We start from the raw sequence: 19,265 nt of genomic DNA, 5'->3' as shown, positions 1-19,265 counted from the left end.
AAGGATGGTTCCAATACAACCAAATGAAGGTGGCTACTAGAGTAGGGAACTTCTCAAACACAGAGTGCATTCCAACCTGAAAAAATATTTAGAGATAGAATAAATCAGCGCTGGCAAAATTGTTTGAAATAGTTGGAATGTTGTTTCCTTCTGAGACTGGAAATAAATCCCTGGTGGGTACTTTTTTTTTTTTTTTTTTTGCGCTACGCGGGCCTCTCACGTTTGTGGCCTCTCCTGTTGCGGAGCACAGGCGCCGGACGCGCAGGCCCAGGGCCATGGCTCACGGGCCCAGCCGCTCCGCGGCATGTGGGATCTTCCCGGACCGGGGCACGAACCTGTGTCCCCTGCATCGGCAGGCGGACTCTCAACCACTGCGCCACCAGGGAAGCCCTCCCTGGTGGGTACTTTTTTAAAAAAATAGAGTATATTGCATTCACTTTTGTTTAAGAAAGCAATTCATGATCATTAGAAAAAGTTTGAAAAATATGAAAAAAGAAGGAAGAAAAAAAACTCACAAAAGCCATCCACCTACAGTCCTACTGGACTGGAAGTAATTTTGGGAATCATTGGGTTTTTGTGAAAAGGACATGGCCTTTGGGATCAGAAATACCTGGGTTTAATTCCAGTTCTAAGTTGTGTGTCCTTGGGCAAATCCCTTCAGGTTGAGCAAATACTTAATAAATGGAAGTTGAACAACAACAAAAACTGATCATTTTTACATATGAGTCACTAAGGAGGAGAACTCCCCTTTCCTTTTCATATATGGCACTGATTTAGGATCAATGTTTAACTACCAATAATGTTCTTGTTTGGGTTTATTTTTCATTGTTATAAGCTGAACTCCACATTCCTAGCTTTCTCATTTGACACTACCATTACAGCCTTACATTTAGCTATGGCCATGACTCCTCTCAAGGCAGCTCTTGCCTTCCTTCTCCAGAAGCCCTTCTTTAACCTTTTATAAGACACCTTCAGTCTCTACCTACTAGCCTCAGTCATGCCAATGATGTCTCTCCACCTAGAACGAAGGTGGGCAACCATGAGCTTGAGCCTGCAGGCCTTTCTTCATTCTTGAAGTAAATGAAGGTTAAATTTTAAATGGCTTTGATAAATCATATTGATGCTGTGTTTCAAGAACTGCTGTGGTATTTTGTCCACATGCTAAAGTAATTCAGAATTCAAATATTGGAAGAGCTATTGCATCTCATGTCCATTGCACCCTCTTATCTGACTTCTGTGTACTTTGGAAGAGCACCCACTGCTCCTGCAAGTCTCTTTCAAACCGTGTGCAGGGCAGAACCCAAGAGTCCTGGGGTCTTCCCTCCCAGGTGGGAGAAAACTGAGGGTCTGTATAGAACCTCTCTCTTTTACCCAGGCTGCTGAGAGAGCCTTATGAAGCTCAGGGGTAAAGTTTAAAAATTTCAAACAGTGGTGAAACATTAATGCTTATCAAAAACCAAAGCAAAGCAAAATAAACATCTACCTTATTTATCAATAACTTTCCTGGATTGAGACGGAGTAATACTTTATGAAAATACATGGATTGTGAAAATTAGTTTGGTGGGTGGAGTTCAGCATTTTTTTTTTTTTTTTTTTGCGGTACGCGGTTCTCTCACTGTTGTGGCCTCTCCCGTTGCGGAGCACAGGCTCCGGACGCGCAGGCTCAATGGCCATGGCTCATGGGCCCAGCTGCTCTGCGGCATGTGGGATCCTCCCGGCCCGGGGCACGAACCCGTGTCCCCTGCATCGGCAGGCGGACTCCCAACCACTGCGCCACCAGGGAAGCCCGAGTTCAGCATTTTTAGGTGAAAGAATAGAATAAAATAGAAAATATCAAAGTACAAAATAGATGATGCAAGAAGATTTTTAAAATGTGTGTGTGTGTGTATGTCTTCCATGATCACAATCAAAAATGTTAAAGAAAAACCCTTGGAATAGGAACCTGGCTTGAGAGTGGACTGATAGACAGGTTGGGAAGAGTAGGGTAGTGATGGAGAAAGGTGGGTGCTTGGGCAGGTACCAAAAATAGACTAGTCCTTCACAATTCGCCAAACTCACACACCACACCATACCACACCCTGCATACACATTCTTCTATCCCTAACATCACTCCTAAATGCCTAAAAACTCCCCAGTTGCTGCCCCTGGCATAAATGCCATAGTCTCTACCCTTGGTCTGAAGGAGTCTTCTTGGAAAACAGCAGTCCAGGCCAGTGCCCTCAAGAAGAAGATCAAAAACACCCAGAGACTTCTGCTTCTTTCCTGGGCTGGTATAAACAGTTTATGAAGGGGTGATCAACCCAAGTATTCTTTACATAGCATCCTATTTTAGAGTCTCTGCTTTGAAATATTTAGATGAATAACATCATACATAGATCCCCCAGTTTTAGGTTAGATAATAAGCAGTTATAATTCAAACTTGAGAAAACCTGAAGTTTAGTGTTCTTAGTCACCTATATCACTTGTTGTACAAACACTGCAACAGTCTCTCCTAAGGAAGTGTCCATTTAAACCACATCCACTGCATGGTTCTCTCTAAATTGTGCAAGGACTGTGCTTGCGTGGTTCCTTCACCCCGTGTTAGATCTCAGACAGTAACTTAGGCTGCAGCCCAGGCAGCTGAGCTAAAGCCACAAGCGCCTCTTCTAAGTTTCCTCATTTGGGTATGCTTGACATTTTCTCACCTTTCTTGCCAACGGGGAAACCTCACAGAGAGAGTGTGAGAATGAGGTTAAGAGTTTGGGGAGAGGGGAACTGAAAAGCACTCAGCTGTGGAGACAATATACCGCCATGGCATCAGTGTGGGTAGGAGGCTGCAGCGGCTCCCAGGGTCTCCTCAGCTGCTCGGGCTGCCCAGGCCCTTCCCAGCCCCTTCTTCTTCCTATGGGGCTAAGAGGCAGCTTCTTTCCATTCTTTGAGCTTCTCTCCTGCCATTGCATCTCTGATTCCCTACCCTAGGACACTTTTCTGTGAGTTACCTGCACTAGGCAGCTAGCCAAGGCACCTCACCTGGGAAACTTCTTTCAGTGACCTTTGCTTCTTTCATTACCCTCTGGAAGTTTAGTTTCTGCAACTATTTAGCTTAATTTTGGTCTACCCTGTAGCATATTTAATTGTTAGCACTCCAATCCTGGGGGCAAAAAGAGGGCTGCTAGATGCCCATATTGTTCTGTTTCATGATCTAAGTGGTGATTTCACAGGTGTGTTTGCTTTGTGACAGTTCATTGAGCTGAACACATGATTTTTGTCTTTCCTGTGCATATGTTATATTTCAATAAAAGGGTCTTAATATTCCTATCTTGTCCACTAGACTATATCCTGAGGACAGTATTCTCCATATGTTCCCTAACTTACAGTAAAATGCTTGACACTTAAAGAGTTATCAGGAGGCCTTGATTTAAATTTTAGTGACCCTTTTTATGGAGGCAGCAAGGTCCAGTAGAAAAACACTGGTATAGAAATATGGAGACTTGAATCTAATCCTGCGCCTATCATCATTTACCTAAACTAATTTAGGCAAGTTATTTGGCCTCTCTAGTTGTCGGCTTGTACAACTATAAAATAGACCCCACTGCACCTGCCTTCCTGACCTTACAAGGATTCCTTCTAGGGATTAGATGAGGTCATGGTATAAAAGCATAAAAAAGTGGAAAGTGTTAGACAAATGTGAGGTTGATTTTCTCAGGAGCCTCCTGCCTGCATCCATGTCTCCTGGTCTGGATTAGATTGTAGGCATCCAGGGATGAAGCTTTCGTACCTCTCTTTGTGCAGTAGCAATAGAAATGCTTTTATACTATGAAGGATCATTTTAAAAGAATGTCCACTCATCCCCCAGCCTGGATCCCCAAGTCACCTCAGAAAGCCTTCCCCAGTGCTCTCTCTGAGCCCCTGTTTGCAGTTTCCCATGGGGTTTGACTCATGAAGATCGCTTCTGCCTTCCCCCTGGGGCCACACCTGGACTCGCTCACCCTGCAATACGCTAAGAGCTGTAGCCTGCAGGAAGCAGCTGCAGTGGACCTAATAAGTGGAAGGTGGTGGGGCAGGAGGGAGGAAAATGGGGTGTTAGAAGTGTGAAGATCCTGCACAGAAAAGGGCCTGATCACCTCCACCATTGGCTGAAGTAAAAAGGAGGTGCTCCCCTTAGACAGGAGCTATTGAACTTCTTGCTCAGAAGTTGACTGGTCAATCAAAAAACAATTCTAAGACTTTCTGTCCTAGATGGAAAACATGGGACCCCAACCAGAGCTACAAATCTAATCTAAGGGCTAGGAGGGGCAGTATGATGTGAAGGTTCATGGCACCAACTTTGGGTCAGGTAGACCTCAGACTGAAATCTTGGCTCTGTAGCTTTCTAGCTAGAGACCTTGACCTCCCTAAATCTCACTTTTTACATCTGAAATGTGCTAGTAGGTACCTGATGAGTTTTTCACATGAGTAAATGAGAGAATGCATGAAAAGCACTTAGCACTGTGCCTGGCACATAGTAAGCTCTCAATAAATATTAGTATTTTTTTTCCTATTAAATACAAAGGAGAGCCTTATGAATGTTTGAAATAAAAAATAAAGGTAGCCCAGGTGTGGGGTGTGTGAGTGCCAAAAGGATGGGAAGGAAAAACAGGGAAAGACCAGGAGCAAGCATTTGAATTCAAGTGTGAGGTTTGGGGAGTAAACAGGAGAGAATGTGACTCAAGGGACAGAATTTATGACATTTAGAAGAATAACACAAATGGTTTAGTGCATCAAATGGTTTGTTAGTTTGTTAATATGGAAAGTTCTTGTTAGTTTTTAGCTCCAGCACTGTGGTATGGATTGAGGAAATTTACTAACTTTAAACTGGCTCTATCAGGTAGGCAAAGATTTCTTAAACAGATTACAAAAATAACTCTTACAGGAAAAGATTGATTAGGCTTCATTAAATTTAAGAAATGTTCATTAGAATACACCATTAAGAGCATGAAAATTCAGGCCACGGACTAGGAAAAGATATCTGCAACCCATGTATCCAACAAAGGATTTAAATTTGAAGTATTTAAAGATATCATACATGTCAATAAGAAAATGATAGTCAACCCAAATAAATAAAATTTTAGGGGGAAGGGGAAAGTGGTAGTAGACTTGAACTAAACAAAGAAGATATACAAATGGCCTATAAGCATATGAAAAGGAGTTTACTCCTCAGGGAAATGCAAATTAAACCACTCCTTACCTTCCAAATGGGGGGAAAAAAGGTGTTGGCAAAGGTATGGAACATCTGGAATTCTCATGCATTGCTGTTGAGAGTGGAAATTGGTACAAACCCTTTGAAAGTGGGTTTAGAAGTATCTACTATAGCTATACACATGCATATCCTATATCCGCCAAATTCCACTCCTTAGTGCAAAAGAATGCTCATAGCAGCGTTGTTCACAATAGTCCCAAACTGAAAACAGTCCGAATATCCATTAATAGTGGAATGAATAAGCAAATTGTGATAAATTTATAGAAATGGAATATTATTCAGCAATGGTAATGAACAGACAACTGCTAACATAACAACATAGATGAACCTTGTAAACATAAAGTTGAGTGAAAAAAGTCCAACACAAGAGTACAATTTCATTTACCTAAAGCTGAAATGGAAAAAACTATCTATGATGATCCATGGCAAGACAGTGGTTATCTTTAGGGAAGAGGAGGTAACTGAGAGGGACCCTGGAGTGGGGGTGGAGGAAGCCCTGGAATCACATTTCATGTTCTGTTTCTTGATTTTTATGGAGGTTACAAAAATTTCAATTTTAAAACCTCATCGATTTGACTACGAATTTTGTATTTTTCTGAATGTGTTATAGGTCAATAAAAAATGTTTACTTGTAAACTAAGCAGAACCTGCTCCCCACTCTTATGTAACCCCTGAAAGAGGAATGCATCACCGTCACTTGTGAGATGTGGCCCTGTGTGTGCAGGCGACTTTACCAGATGACTTGGAAATCTGAAGCCCTTCTGGGAGGGGGCACATCATCCCCGTCTGGGCGTTGACAGGTTGACAGAAAGATCAGGTGGGCAATGAAGAGTTAATCAGGCACAACTCTGAGAAACTCTGTGAATTAATGAAACAACTTACACACCCTAAAAGAGAGTCAGGGCCATGTGTCCTGCTAGAAGGACTCAGGCAGCAGGGTGTAGGAGATCCTGGTGAGGCAGGGACCGGGACTGTTGCTAGAAGAAAATTGAGGCATGGAGAGATTAAGTTACCTCAATCCAGTCGCCTGCTGTGAAGTATCGAGATATGAATCCAGGATTTGAACTTCTGCAGCCTGGCTCCAGAGCTTGGAAACTTGGCCACCAACCTGTATAACCACTCAAAGGATGCATGAAATTTCAGGCAGGGCTGTCCAGTAGACATGCAGTGGGAGCCACATATGAAAAAGTAAGAAGAAAGGGGTGCATTCATTTTAATGTTATATTTTATTTAGATAGATATATCCAAAATATTATCATTTTCACATGCAATAAATATAAAAATAATTATTGATGAGCGAGTTCACATTTTTTTTAACATCCGATTTTGAAATCCTGGGTGTATTTTACACTCACAATATATCTCCATTTCAGGTGCACAGGTGACTTGTGGCCAGCATTTTGGACAGCACAGGTCTGGAGAGCAGGAGAGGAACAGGAAGACTACCCAGGTGAGAGGAATGGCTTGTGAGAAGGCTCAGGGAGAGGAGTGCTCTGAGCGTTTCGGGCATCTTTCCAGGAACTGCCAGAATTTGAGCATCCCAATAGCTGCTCCCAGGGAAATTTGCTCTGCGGCATGGCAAGACCCCTTTCTGCCTCTAGTGATTAAAGAGAGCTGAGAACATACATCCAAAACGGCATCTGCCAGAATTCTCTGGGGGCAGGCTTTCAGACCCACAGTCTATAGGAGTCAATATGAGGCCTTCTTTCAGCCATGCCTCCGTAAGTCTCAGAGTAGGAAGCCAAGCCTGGCCACCTTCACCTCCTATGCTATCCCTCCACTCCCCTTCGGGCACACCCTCCTCAGGCTCTTTCTTCACCCTCTTCTCTTCTGCACTCCCGTTCCCCCTCCTCCTCATTCCTGACTCACAACTTGGGGTCTGCTACTCAGCCTTTTTCCTCCTCCTCTCTGCCTCTCTAAACCTCCCCACTCTTTGCTCGCAATCCTGGTACAGCCTCTTCACATAATTTATGAAGTGCTCCACTCTAACTAGCAACCACAGTTTGGGCTGCACAGTCCTGTATGTGTATCTCCACATACACTTGTCCAGTCAATTTCATTGTCAGTTTGTCCTCTGATCAGAGCTGTATCTTCTATCAGTGTCAGATAGACAGTGAGCAACTTATAAATAAGTGTTGTGAGAATAAAACTGTCAAGGTGTTCAAAGAAGCTGAATTCTCACGCCTACCTGACTCTGAAAACAGGATGAATGAGATAACTACATCTTAACAGTCATTGCGCATTTGCCAAATAACGGCCTGTTGAATCATTCTCTGAAGTCTTTCTGATTACAACATTGAATATGAATGAATTCTCCATCTGTATAGGAAACAGTGATACACGATAATGTGAGCTGTGCGTGTATTTAACTCATTTAGAAATGCTGGAATTACATTTTGAGATGCTCCAGGAATAACGGACTGAGTGATGCTCATTTGCAGACAAGCCTGCCATGGAGGCGTGAGCAGGTCCTAACAATGCCAAATGTTAGGATCAGCCACTGCCAGAGGTACATGAGATGCAAATAAATAATTTTCTCAAAAGATTTGCAATAATGCTCTATTCCTATGTAACACTAGGAAAAATTTAATTAAAATAATTGTATTATCGTCCCTGAATATATAGTCATTGCTTTGAGACCTTCATCAAACAAAACCATGGAAATCCCTTTGATTCTTGGAAACAATGGCTGTTTCTACAGAGGAAACTGGTGGTTTCCAGGACCATGTCCATGGGTATGTTGTAAAGCATAGGATGGAAGCTCTACACTGACCTGGGTGAGGTGCCAGTTCTGCTGAAAATGAACACGAGCAAGTACAGGTCACTAGCTCTCTGAACTGCCTCTCTTTTCATCTGTAAAATGGGAGGAAGTAAACTTACTTCTTAAGGTGGAGTCAAACACTGGGCAGAATGCACATCTATCTCAGGGCTTTGCTACTCCCAGGGGTAAGAGTGTCGAGGGTGAGTGGGGGAACCCCGAGGAAGAGAATGAGAATGAACTTGCCTGCTCTGATTCTCCCAGAAGTGGGATGGAGCTTTGCATCTAGTTTCTTGAAGGGAATTATAGGGGAGAAATATGAGTCTCAGGAGAAGAGAGCAGAGTTAAGTCACTCCTCAATTCATGACCCCCAGTCATCACCATTCTGGGCAAGGCCTTCTCTCATTTTGTTAGCTTTTGTTTTATTTTTTCTTTTTTTATACATTTCCTTTTCATCCCTGACTTCTACTTGCCCCCACCCCAGATACTAATACGTACTTGGTTGTGTACATATATTAATACATTTGAAATTTCATGATGCTGTATCATCATTGTATACATTTAAAATATATATGTATGTAAATATATAAGTATATATATGCATATATGGCAGTGGACTATGGAACTCATTCCTTTTTTTCCTTCTCTTTTCACTCAGCTCTATGCTTTTACGAGTTGCCCATGTGTTTGATGAACAGTATTCCACATTTATCTATTCATTCCCCAATGATGGACACAGAGGTAGACCATAAAGCATAATGGTTAGGAGTGCACACTCAGGAGCCAGACTGCCTGGCATCATTTCCATTGACCAACTGTGTGAGCTTAGCCCATTTACTCCACCTCCCCATACCTGTGTTCTCATTTCCAAAACAGAGATAGTAATAGTGCCTACTTCATGTAGAGTACTGAGAACATGTAAAGTACTGAGCACACATAAGCATCCAGCAAGTGTGAGCCATCAACATCATCATCGTCATCGTCATCATCGTCATCATCATCATCATCATTATAATTCCCACACCCAGTGGTGCATAGAACACCCTCATATACATCTCTTAATGGACTTGTGCCTGAGTTTCTCTGGGGTGTAGACTCCAGAGAGGGATAGCTGGGTCACAGGGCATAGGCGCACTTAATTTCACCAAGTACTGCCAAACTCCTCTCCAGAATGACTGCTCCAGTCTACATTCCCACCATCAGTCCCTGAGGGTTCTGGGAAAAGTTTTCTCAGCCAGTGAGAGCACAGATTTCAACAAGTCTCCTCTCCAGTTGCACTGACATCATCTGTCTGGGAGACTTCTGTCCAAGTTGGGTGGAGAAACAGCTCTAAGCCATGAGGCTGATTTAGAAGTCTGTGCGGTTCTACTCTCCAGAGCCCTAAATTCTGTAGTAATTATCAAATAGTAAGCTCATAACCTTGGGGGAGGGTATCAGAATCACCCTGGAGGAATGCGGTTCAAAGTGCTTCACCAGGGAATTCTGACTCGCACACCGTAGGAGAGCATGCATCTCTCACTCCATAATCCCAAGTAAGAGTCCCTGCCTCTGGGAGCCACTGTGCTGATGGATGGATGTTGTCAGCACAGGACAAAAGGTGGAGAACCACTGCGGGAAGGGTAGGCCTGCAGTGACCCAGGGCCCAGGGTTGCATCAGGGCTGATGCAGCCTAATGGAGCGGGAAGGTCCCTTTGTTCAGAAAATTCTCCTACTGTCAGACAGCCCTCTATAGCCTGGATAATACCAGAAATGTCACTACTCAATTCAATCTTTTGAGTTAAGCCCATATTTTCTCTTGAAGACCATGCTCTATCAACATGTTATCTGGGCTCGGTGTTACTTGGGCTCTATTGCCTACAGCCCAATACCTGTTAGTACCAAAAGGTGTAAACATCTAGGCAGGAGTCCTTGAGGGACTTGGAAGTTTGGTAGGCAAAGTATGATCAACGTTTGATAGATTTGGGAGATGTGTGTCCAGGGTCCCCTCTCGGGGATAGTAAGTACAGCTCTAGAGGAGATTCTGAGGCCCACTGAAGGCTGTTATTTAAATCCATCCTGGCACCCACATCATGATAAAGATGATAAACCTTACACTTAATAACTGCCAGGTTGAAAGCTAATACTGGGGGTAGGGTTTGGGCACAGGAGGTAAGGGCAGGGACTAGGTGTGTAAGGGTAGGAGAGGTTAGGATGAGGAAAACAGCAAGCAATAAAAGAGGTTGAGGCTTGATAACTGGGTCCAGATGCCAGAGAAGGAGGTTCAGTGCCAGTTTCCCCGTATCCATGATTTCTCCCTTACAGCATATTCCATTCACATCCCGTTCCCACTCCCACATAGGGAAAGCAGGGCTGAAGCTAGACCCCATTGCATCCAGGGGAGGGAATGCATCTTAGGTTTTGTCTCCCCAGTTTGGTGCCAAATTGTTATTGATGAGTGTCCCTGTCTTGTCCTTCTGGGACTAGGCCCTAGTGGATCCAGCATCCATGGCCCTACAAATGAGGTTCCTCAATCCCCATCCACAGGTTTGCCCTGCTCCAGAAGAGACAGGCCCAAAGGAGAAATTTAAGCCTGAGTCCTGTCCAAAATTACTGTGGCCTCTGATCTATCCCTGACTTTGACCCCCAATTCTGAAAACTGGGTCAGCCTTAGCTCAAAAATATTTATGGAACACCTGCTATGAACCAGGCACTCTGGTCCTTATTGGAGATACAGTTATGGATAAGATACTGGCCCTTGTCTCATGAAGATTACAGGCTAGGGTCCAGTAAGTAGGAAGTTGCAGTAAACTGTGATGAACATTGGGATAGAGAAATGGAGGCATGTATGAAGACAGCTAACCCGAACTTGGGGAGAAGGAGTGGGGCAGGAAAGACTTCCTAGAGGAAGTGATAGCTAAGCCCTGATGTAAAACACAAGTAGAAGTGAACCCAGCAAAGAAGAGGGCTGTGTATATTCGTGGGTCAGAGATTTTGGAGGAAGGAACAGCAAGTTCCTTCCTCCAAATGGCCTAGAGATTAAAGAAAGCAGGATAAGTTCAAGGGTTTAAACATAATTCTATATGGTTAAAGCCACAGAGGATCATGGAGGAAGGGCAAGAGATGTGACTCAAGTAGTAAGGAGGAGTCAGATGACCATGGGCCTTACAAGTAGAGAGATCATACACATTTATTGTCCAAATTGAAGACTCAACAGTTATAAACTGGGACTGTTCTGGCAAACCAATTCATATCATCACTTTAATTATAAATTGATTTAAGAGATTCAGCTCTAACTGAATCTGGGTTTATGTCTTTCTTTACTGAGCCTCACCTCAGTGGCCTGCCTGAAACCTAAGTCCCTCCTGTACAGAGGCCCTGACTTGTTCTTGCTGAACTTCTCCTAGGAGGAAACCTGCCTTTCTGTATATTTGGATTCACATACTGCCCTCATTTCTGGGTAAACCACAAATATGCCCAGTCCCGTAGTCAGTCATAAGCCTCCTGATCCTCCTTCTACTAGACCAATTGGCCTCCTTCCCAGAGGCCAAAACTTCTCCTATATGTGCCCTATGCATGTGAGTGGTAATAATTTTATATTCTGCTTCTCTAGTTGATCTTGTCCCAGGGCAGTTAACCAGGGGCTTCCAGAAGAGATGGTATCTACAATCTTGAAAAAGCTACTTATTTGAGTTATATATCTTCTAATAAAACAAACTTATTATTCACATTAAGATAGTTTCATGTTTTACCAACACCTAAATATGCACTGAGTCAGCATCAGAAGGCTAGAGTTCACATCCAGTCTGCTCTATTAACTTAGACAAGCTACTTGACTTCTTTGAGACACATTCTCCCATTTGCAAAATAAAACAGTGCCAATATCATACAGTTGTTAGGAAAGAACACTGGTGATAGAACCTAGCTCAGTGTCTGATTTGTGCCAGAGGCTCAATATAGCTTGCTTGCTTTATAATTTTTTTTAAAGAACCTGAACTTGGCAGTAGTCATGAACAAGTACCAATATCATTTATTGAAAAGGCTGTCTTCTTCATTGTATATTCTTGCCTCCTTTGTCATAGATTAATTGCCCATGTAAGTGTTGGTTCATTTCTGGACTCTCCATTCTGTTCCATTGACCTATGTGTCTGTTTCTGTTCCATACTGTTTTGACTACTGAAGCTTTGTAGTATAGTTTGAAATAAAGGATTGTGATATCTCCAGCTTTGTTCTTGTTTCTCAAGACTGTTGTGGCTACTCAGGGTCTTTTGTGTTTCCATAGAAATTTTAGAATTATTCTAGTTCTGTGAAAAATGCCATTGGTATTTTGATAGGGATTGCATTGAATCTCTGGGTTGCCTTGGGTAGCATTGTCATTTTAACAATATTAATTCTCCCAATTCACAAACACAATATATATTTCATCTGTGACATCTTCAATTTCTTTCATCAGTAACTTACAGTTTTCCAAGAACAAGTTTTTTCCTCTTTAGTTAGATTTATTCCTAGGTAATTTATTCCTTTTAATGCAATTGTAAATGGGACTGTTTTCTTAATTTCTTTTTCTGATAGTTTCTTGTTAATATAGAAAGACAACAGATTTGTGTACATTAATTTTGTATCCTGAAACTTTACTGAATTTATTGATAAGTTCTAGAAGTTTTTTGGTGGCATCTTTAGGACTTTCAATGTAGAATATTATGTTGTCTGCAAACAGTGACAGTTTTACTTCTTCCTTTCTAATTTGTACTCCTTTTATTTCTTTTTCTTGTCTGATTGCTAAGGCTAGAACTTCTAAAGCTTTGTTGAATAAAATTGGCAAGAGCAGGCATCCTTGTCTTGTTCCTGACCTTAAAGGAAATACTTTCAGCTTCTCACTGTTGAGTATGATCTTAGCTTTGGGCTTGTCATATATGGCCTTTATTATGTTGAAGTATGTTCCCTCAACCCATTTTGTTGAGTTTTTATCATAAATGGATGTTGAATTTTGTCAAAAGCTTTTTCTGCACCTGTTGAGATGATTGTATGGTTTTTATTCTTCAATTTGTTAATGAGGTGTATCACATTGATTTGTGGATATTGAACCTTCCTCACATCCCTAGGGTAAATACCACTTGATCATGGTGTATGATCCTTTTAATGTATTTTTGAATTCAGTTTGCAAATATTTTGTTGAGGATTTTTGCATCTATATTAATAAAGGATATTAACTTGCATTTTGTGTGTGTGTGATAGCTTTTCCTGGTTTTGGTGTCAGGGTAATGCTAGCCTTGTAGAATGAGATCAGAAGCATTCCTTCCTCTGCAATTTTTTTGGAAAAGTTTGAGAAGGATAAGTGCTAACTCTTAAGTGTTTGGAAGTATTCACCTGTGAAGCCTTCTGGTCCTGGACTTTTGTTTGGGAGTTTTATTAATAACTGATTCAATTTCATTACTGGTAATTTGTTCATATTTTCTGTTTATTCCTGACTCAATCTTGGGTGATTGTACATATCTAGAATTTGTCCATTTCTTCTAGGTTGTCCATTTTATTGGCGGATAATTGTTCATAGTAATTTCTTATGAAGCTTTGTATTTCTGTGGTGTCAGTTTTAACTTCTCTTATTTTATTGATTTGGGTCCCACTCTCTTTTTTCCTTGATGAATCTAGCTAAAGATTTACCAATTTTGCCTATCTTAAAAAAAAAAAAACCCAAGAAACAGATCTTAATTTCATTGATCTTTTTTTTTTTAGTCTCAATTTCATTTATTTCTGCTTGGACCTTTATGATTTACTTCCTTCTATGAAGTTTAGGGTTTGTTTTTTCTTATTTCCCTTGTTACTTTAGGTGTAAAGTTAGGCTGTTTATTTAAGATTTTTCTTGTTTCCTGAGGTAGGCTTGTATTTCTATAAACTTCCCTCTTAGAACTGTTTTTGCTGTATCCCAAAGATCTTGGATCATTGTGTTTTCATTTTCATTTGTCTCCAAGTATTTTTTTTATTTCTCCTCTGATTTTTCAATGGTTCATTCGTTGTTTAGTAGCATATTCTTTAGCCTCCACGTGTTTATGGTTTTTGCAGTTTTTTTCTTGTAGCTGATTTCTAGTTTCATAGCATTGTGGTCAGAAAATATACGTGATATGATTTTAGTCTTCTTAATTCTACTGACACTTGTTTTGTGGCCTGATACATGACCTATCCTAGAGATTGTTTTGTGTGTACTTGAAAAGAATGTATATTCTGCTGCTTTTGGATGAAATGTTTTATATATATATATCAATTAAGTCTATTTGGCTAATGTGTCATTTAAGGCCAGTGTTTCCTTATTGATTTTCTCTCTGGATGATCTGTCCATTGATATAAGCGGGGTGTTAAAGCCACCTACTCTTATTGTGTTACTGTCAGTTTCTCCCTTTATGTCTGTTAATATTTGCTTTATGTATTTTTGTGCTCCTATTTTGGGCACATATATATTTACAATTTTTATATTTTCTTCTTGGATTGTTTTCTTTATCATTATGTAATGTCCTTCTTTGTCTCTTGTTATAGTCTATAGCTTTAAAGTCTATTTTGTCTGATATAAGTATTCCTACACTGGCTTTTTTTTTTTTTTTTTTCTATTTGCATGGAATATTTTCTTCCTTCCCCTCACTTTCAGTCTGTGTGTGGTTTTATATCTGAAGTGAGTCTCTCTTGTAGGCAGCATATATATGGGTCCGGTTTTCATATCCATTCAGCCGATCTATGTCTTTTGATTCAAACATTTAGTCCATTTACATTTAAAGTAATTATTGATAAGTATGTACTTATTGCCATTTTGTTCATTGTCCTTGGTTTGTTCTTGTAGTTTATTCTTATTCCTTTCATCTTCTTTTGCTCTCTTCCCTTGTGTTTTGATGACTGTCTTTAGTGTTATGTTTGGATTCCTTTCTCTTTTGTGTGTGTGTATCATAAGTTTTTGGTTTGTGGTTACCATGAGGTTTATATATAGCAATATAGATATGACTGTTTTAAGCTGCTGATCTCTTAAGTTTGAACACATTTTAATGACCCTGCATTTTTACTCTTCCTTCCCTCCATTTACTGTTTTGGGCATCATATTTTACATCTTTTTGTTTTGTGTATCCCTTAACTACTTATTGTGGATATAGGTGATTTTACTGCTTTTGTCTTTTACCCTTCCTACTAGCTTTATACATGGCTAATTTATAATACTATAAATTGTATATTTGCCTTTACCAATGAAAATTTTTCTTCTATAATGTTTATATTTCTAGTTGTGGCCTTTTCTTTTCCACTTAGAGAGGTCCCTTTAACATTTCTTATACAGTTGGTTTCGTGGTGTTGAACTCTTTTAGCTTTTGCTTGTCTATAACACTTTGGAGTTCTCCTTCACATCTGAATGATACCTTGCCAGGTATTCTTGGTTGTAGGATTTTCCCTTTCATCACTTTAAATACATTGTGCCACTTCCTTCTGGCATGAAGGGTTTCTGCTGAAAAGTCAGCTGATGATCTTATGGGATTTCCCTTTTATGTAACTTGTTCTTCCTTTGGTGCTTCTAGTATTCTCTCTTCATCTTTAATTTCTGCCATTTTAATTGTCTTGATGTGGTCCTCTTTGGGTTGATCCTGTTTGGGATTCTCTGTGCTTCCTGGTCCTGGGAGTCTGTTTCCTTTCCCAGGTTAGGGACCTTTTCAGCTACTGTGTCTTCAAATATGTTCTCTGCCTCTGTCTCTCTCTCTTCTCCTTCCTTCAGGGACCCCTATAATGCAAATTTTAGCATACCTGATGTTTTTTCAGAAGTCTCTTAAACTGTCCTCATTTAAAAAAAAATTTTTTTTCCTGTTCAGCTTGAATAATTTCCACTACTCTGTCTTCCAGTTCACTGATCCACTCCTCTATATCATCTAATCTACTGTTGATTCCTTCTAGTATATTTTTTATTTCAGTTTTTGTATTCTCCATCTGTTTGGTTCTTCATTATATTTTCTATATTCTGTTTATCAGGTAGATTACTAATCTCCACCTCACTTACTTCTTCTGTAGTTTTATCTTGTTTCTTTGTTTGGAACATATTCCTCTGTCACCTCATTTTGCCTAATTCACTATTTTTATTTCTAGGTATTTGGTAGGTTGGTTACATTTCCCAATCTTGGAGAAGTGGCCTTATGTAGAAGGCATACCATACATCCCAGCAGCACACTCTCCTATGGTCACCAGAGCTATATGCTCTAGGGGAGTTCTCTATATGGGCTCTATGGGTCCTTCTGTTGTGGCAAGCTGACTACTGTGGGCAGTCTTGCAGGTGTGTCTGGCTCCTGTTCCTGTTGGTTGCCAGGCCCTGCCTCATGTGGAGGCTGCCAGCCATTGGTGGGTGGGGCTGGTTCAAGATGTGGCTGGCTGTGGATCCCTGGGGGGTCCCAGTGCTAGTGCTGGCCCACTGGTGGGTGGAGCTGTGTCCTGGGGTGGCTGGTTGGAAGCATGTGTCCCAGATCTAGTGTCAGCCTGCTGGTGGGTGAGGCCAGTTCTTGACGGCTCGCTATGGGGTCTGGGGTGTCCCAAAGCTGGTGTCAGCCCACTGATGAGTGGGACCAGATCCCAGGGCAGCTGGCTGAGGGGCCCAAGGTGTCTTGGAGCTGGTGTGTACCACTTGGTGGGTGGAGCTGGAGCCCAGGGGATCCTGGGGCTGGTGTCAGCCTGCTGATGGGTAGGGTCAGGGCATAGAAGATCCTGGGGCTAGTGCTGGCCCACTGGTAGGTGGAGCCAGATCTTGAGATGGCTGATTGCAAGGGCAGGGGTCCTAGATATAGTTGGCCTGCTGTTGCATAAGACTGGTTCCTAACATAGTTGGCTATGGGACCTGTGGTGTCCCAAAGCTGGTGCTGGCCTATTAGTAGGTAGGTCCTACCGAAGGGTTCTGAGGCTGTTGTCAGCCCACTAGTGGGAGGAACTGGGTCCTAGAGTCTCTGGCTGCAGTGTCTGGGTTTTCACAGAGTTGGTGTTGGCCCATTGGCGGGCAAGGCCGGGCCCTGGGCCCTCTGGTGGGTGGGGCCGTGTCCCAGGGCACCTGGGGTTTCAGGAGGTCCTAAGGCAGCCAACCTATTTTTGGTGAGTGGGGCTGTGTCCCCACCCAGGTAGCTGCTTGGCCTGAGGCATCCCAGTATTGGTGCCACAGGCTGGTGGGCAGGGCCAGGTCACAGGCTAATTAATAAGCTAGAAGGATTCCACAATGGCACTTGCCAGCATTAGTTTCCTCATGGTAGAAAGAGCTCCCAAATTTGGCTGCCACCGGTGTCTGTGTCCCCAGGGTGAGTTCCAGTCACCTCCTGCCTCTCTGGAAGGCTCTCCAATATCAGCAGGTGGGTCTGATCCAGGCACCTTTCAAATTACTGTTTCTTCCCTAGGTCCCAGAGCATGTGAGTTTTTGTGTGTGCCCTTCAAGAGTGGAACTTCTATTTCCTATAGTATTCTGGCTCTCAAATTAAGTCCCACTGATCTTCAAAGTCAAATGTTCTGGGGCTCATTTTCCCAGTGCAGGACTCTCAGGCTGGGGAGCCTATTAGGGGCTCGGACCCCTTGCTCCTTGGAGAGAACCTCTGTAATTGTAATTATTCTCCTGCTTGTGGATCGCCCACCAAGGGTATTTATCTTGACTGTACCACATCTCCACCACTCCTACCTGTCTTGTGATTCCTTCTTTATATCTTCACTTGTAGAAGGTCTTTTCTGCTAGTCTTCAAGTCTTTTTCATCAATAGTTGCTCTGAAAATAGTTGTAATGTTGGTGTGCCCATGGGAGAAGGTGAGCTCAGGGTCTTTGTACTGTACCATCGTGGCCACTCCCATGCATCTGTTCTTCTCGATTGCTTAGCTGGGTTCATGCCCAAAACCCAGTAACCAAATGTGAACCCTAGAGTGTTGGCGCCCAGGGGTGTGGCAGGTACACAGAGGGCAAAAGCATATTGCTGGTAGCCTGATCCTCTTCACATCTACTGCACTGATACAGATACATTTAGTTCTTCCTCCAACCAAACGCATGCCTTATTGTCCTGAACCACTGGGCTCTACATGTCCCCTCAGCAAATCCAGCCCCTAAGTGCAGAGCCCAGGATCATAACCTAAATTCCACTTTGCTTTGGATTGTGTTTGCCATAGCAGTACCACATCATGGCAGATCATCACTGCCTTCGTTATTATCTTGGAAGTGCTATATCTGCTAAAGGGAACTTTCATTTCCATAGAACTTTGGCTTCTTTAATATACCTCACAATAGAAAACAACCAGTGTTATAAGACATAGCTTCCTTTCCCCTGGAGCCTGATAGCCTTTGAATTTCAGTCCGTAAGGTGCTGCTCCATTCTCTGGGGCCAACCCTGTACTTGGATAGCATGGTGGTAGTGAGGAGTATGGTTTATAATGAACACTAACTACACATATGATCTGTCTTTCTGATGGCCCTCTTCTTCCCTTGGGATTCCCAGGATTAAATTAGATGAAATGATTTTGAAGGAGAGTTAATAAAAAGAGAACTGAACTGACAAGGGGCTATAAACTTTGAATGGTGCCAACAAATCACTTATACCCATCCAAGTCATTCTACACCCCCCAATGCTCTAGCCCTTGCCTCCTGTTCCAGGGACCAGATTCACCACACTGAATAAAGGAAGCAACAGTTACCCCAGGACACCTTCTTCACAAGGAGCACACACCAGTCCTTTACATTACCTGATCTTTTCTTGATCTTCACAGAAAATAGCATAGAAGTAAGTAAAGCGCACTTCCTGAGAAATAAGATTAGTATCAAATTAGAGGTTTCAGGCAGGTGAAAAACCTGCCCATATTCCATCTTTAACCTCATATTTTCACACGTATGACTCTAGGAACACATAAGCTTATGTACATATTCATTGTACATAATGCTTTTACTTGATCTTTCCCAAATTTTATAATACACTTACTCCCAGAGAGCTGAACCACAAAAGGTAACTAAACTTTTTTTTTTTTAAGAAGATGTTGGGGGTAGGAGTTTATTAATTAATTTATTTTTGCTGTGTTGGGTCTTCGTTTCTGTGGGAGGGCTTTCTCTAGTTGTGGCAGGTGGGGGCCACTCTTCATCGCGGTGCGCGGGCCTCTCACTATCGCGGCCTCTCTTTTTGTGGAGCACAGGCTCCAGACGCACAGGCTCAGCAGTTGTGGCTCATGGGCCCAGTTGCTCTGCGGCATGTGGGATCCTCCCAGACCAGGGCTCTAACCCGTGTCCCCTGCATTAGCAGGCAGACTCTCAACCACTGCGCCACCAGGGAAGCCCCGGTAACTAAACTTTTACTTTGTT

At 42.2% G+C, this 19,265-nt stretch overlaps 1 long non-coding RNA gene across 1 annotated transcript in view; it reads right to left on the bottom strand.

Annotated features, from left to right (window-relative positions):
* Positions 1-19,265, bottom strand: part of LOC117202246 (uncharacterized) — a 56,901-nt gene that overhangs the window by 23,739 nt on the left and 13,897 nt on the right. Inside the window, exon 2 of the long non-coding RNA XR_007477593.1 lies at positions 6,232-6,367. This is a non-coding gene — a long non-coding RNA (uncharacterized LOC117202246). The remainder of the gene's footprint in view (positions 1-6,231; positions 6,368-19,265) is intronic.

Source organism: Orcinus orca, chromosome 5, assembly GCF_937001465.1.
Source record: "Orcinus orca chromosome 5, mOrcOrc1.1, whole genome shotgun sequence".
In the NCBI taxonomy this organism is placed as follows: domain Eukaryota; kingdom Metazoa; phylum Chordata; class Mammalia; order Artiodactyla; family Delphinidae; genus Orcinus; species Orcinus orca.
Note: the sequence above shows the minus strand (reverse complement) of the source record. Positions and strands in the feature narration are given on the sequence as shown.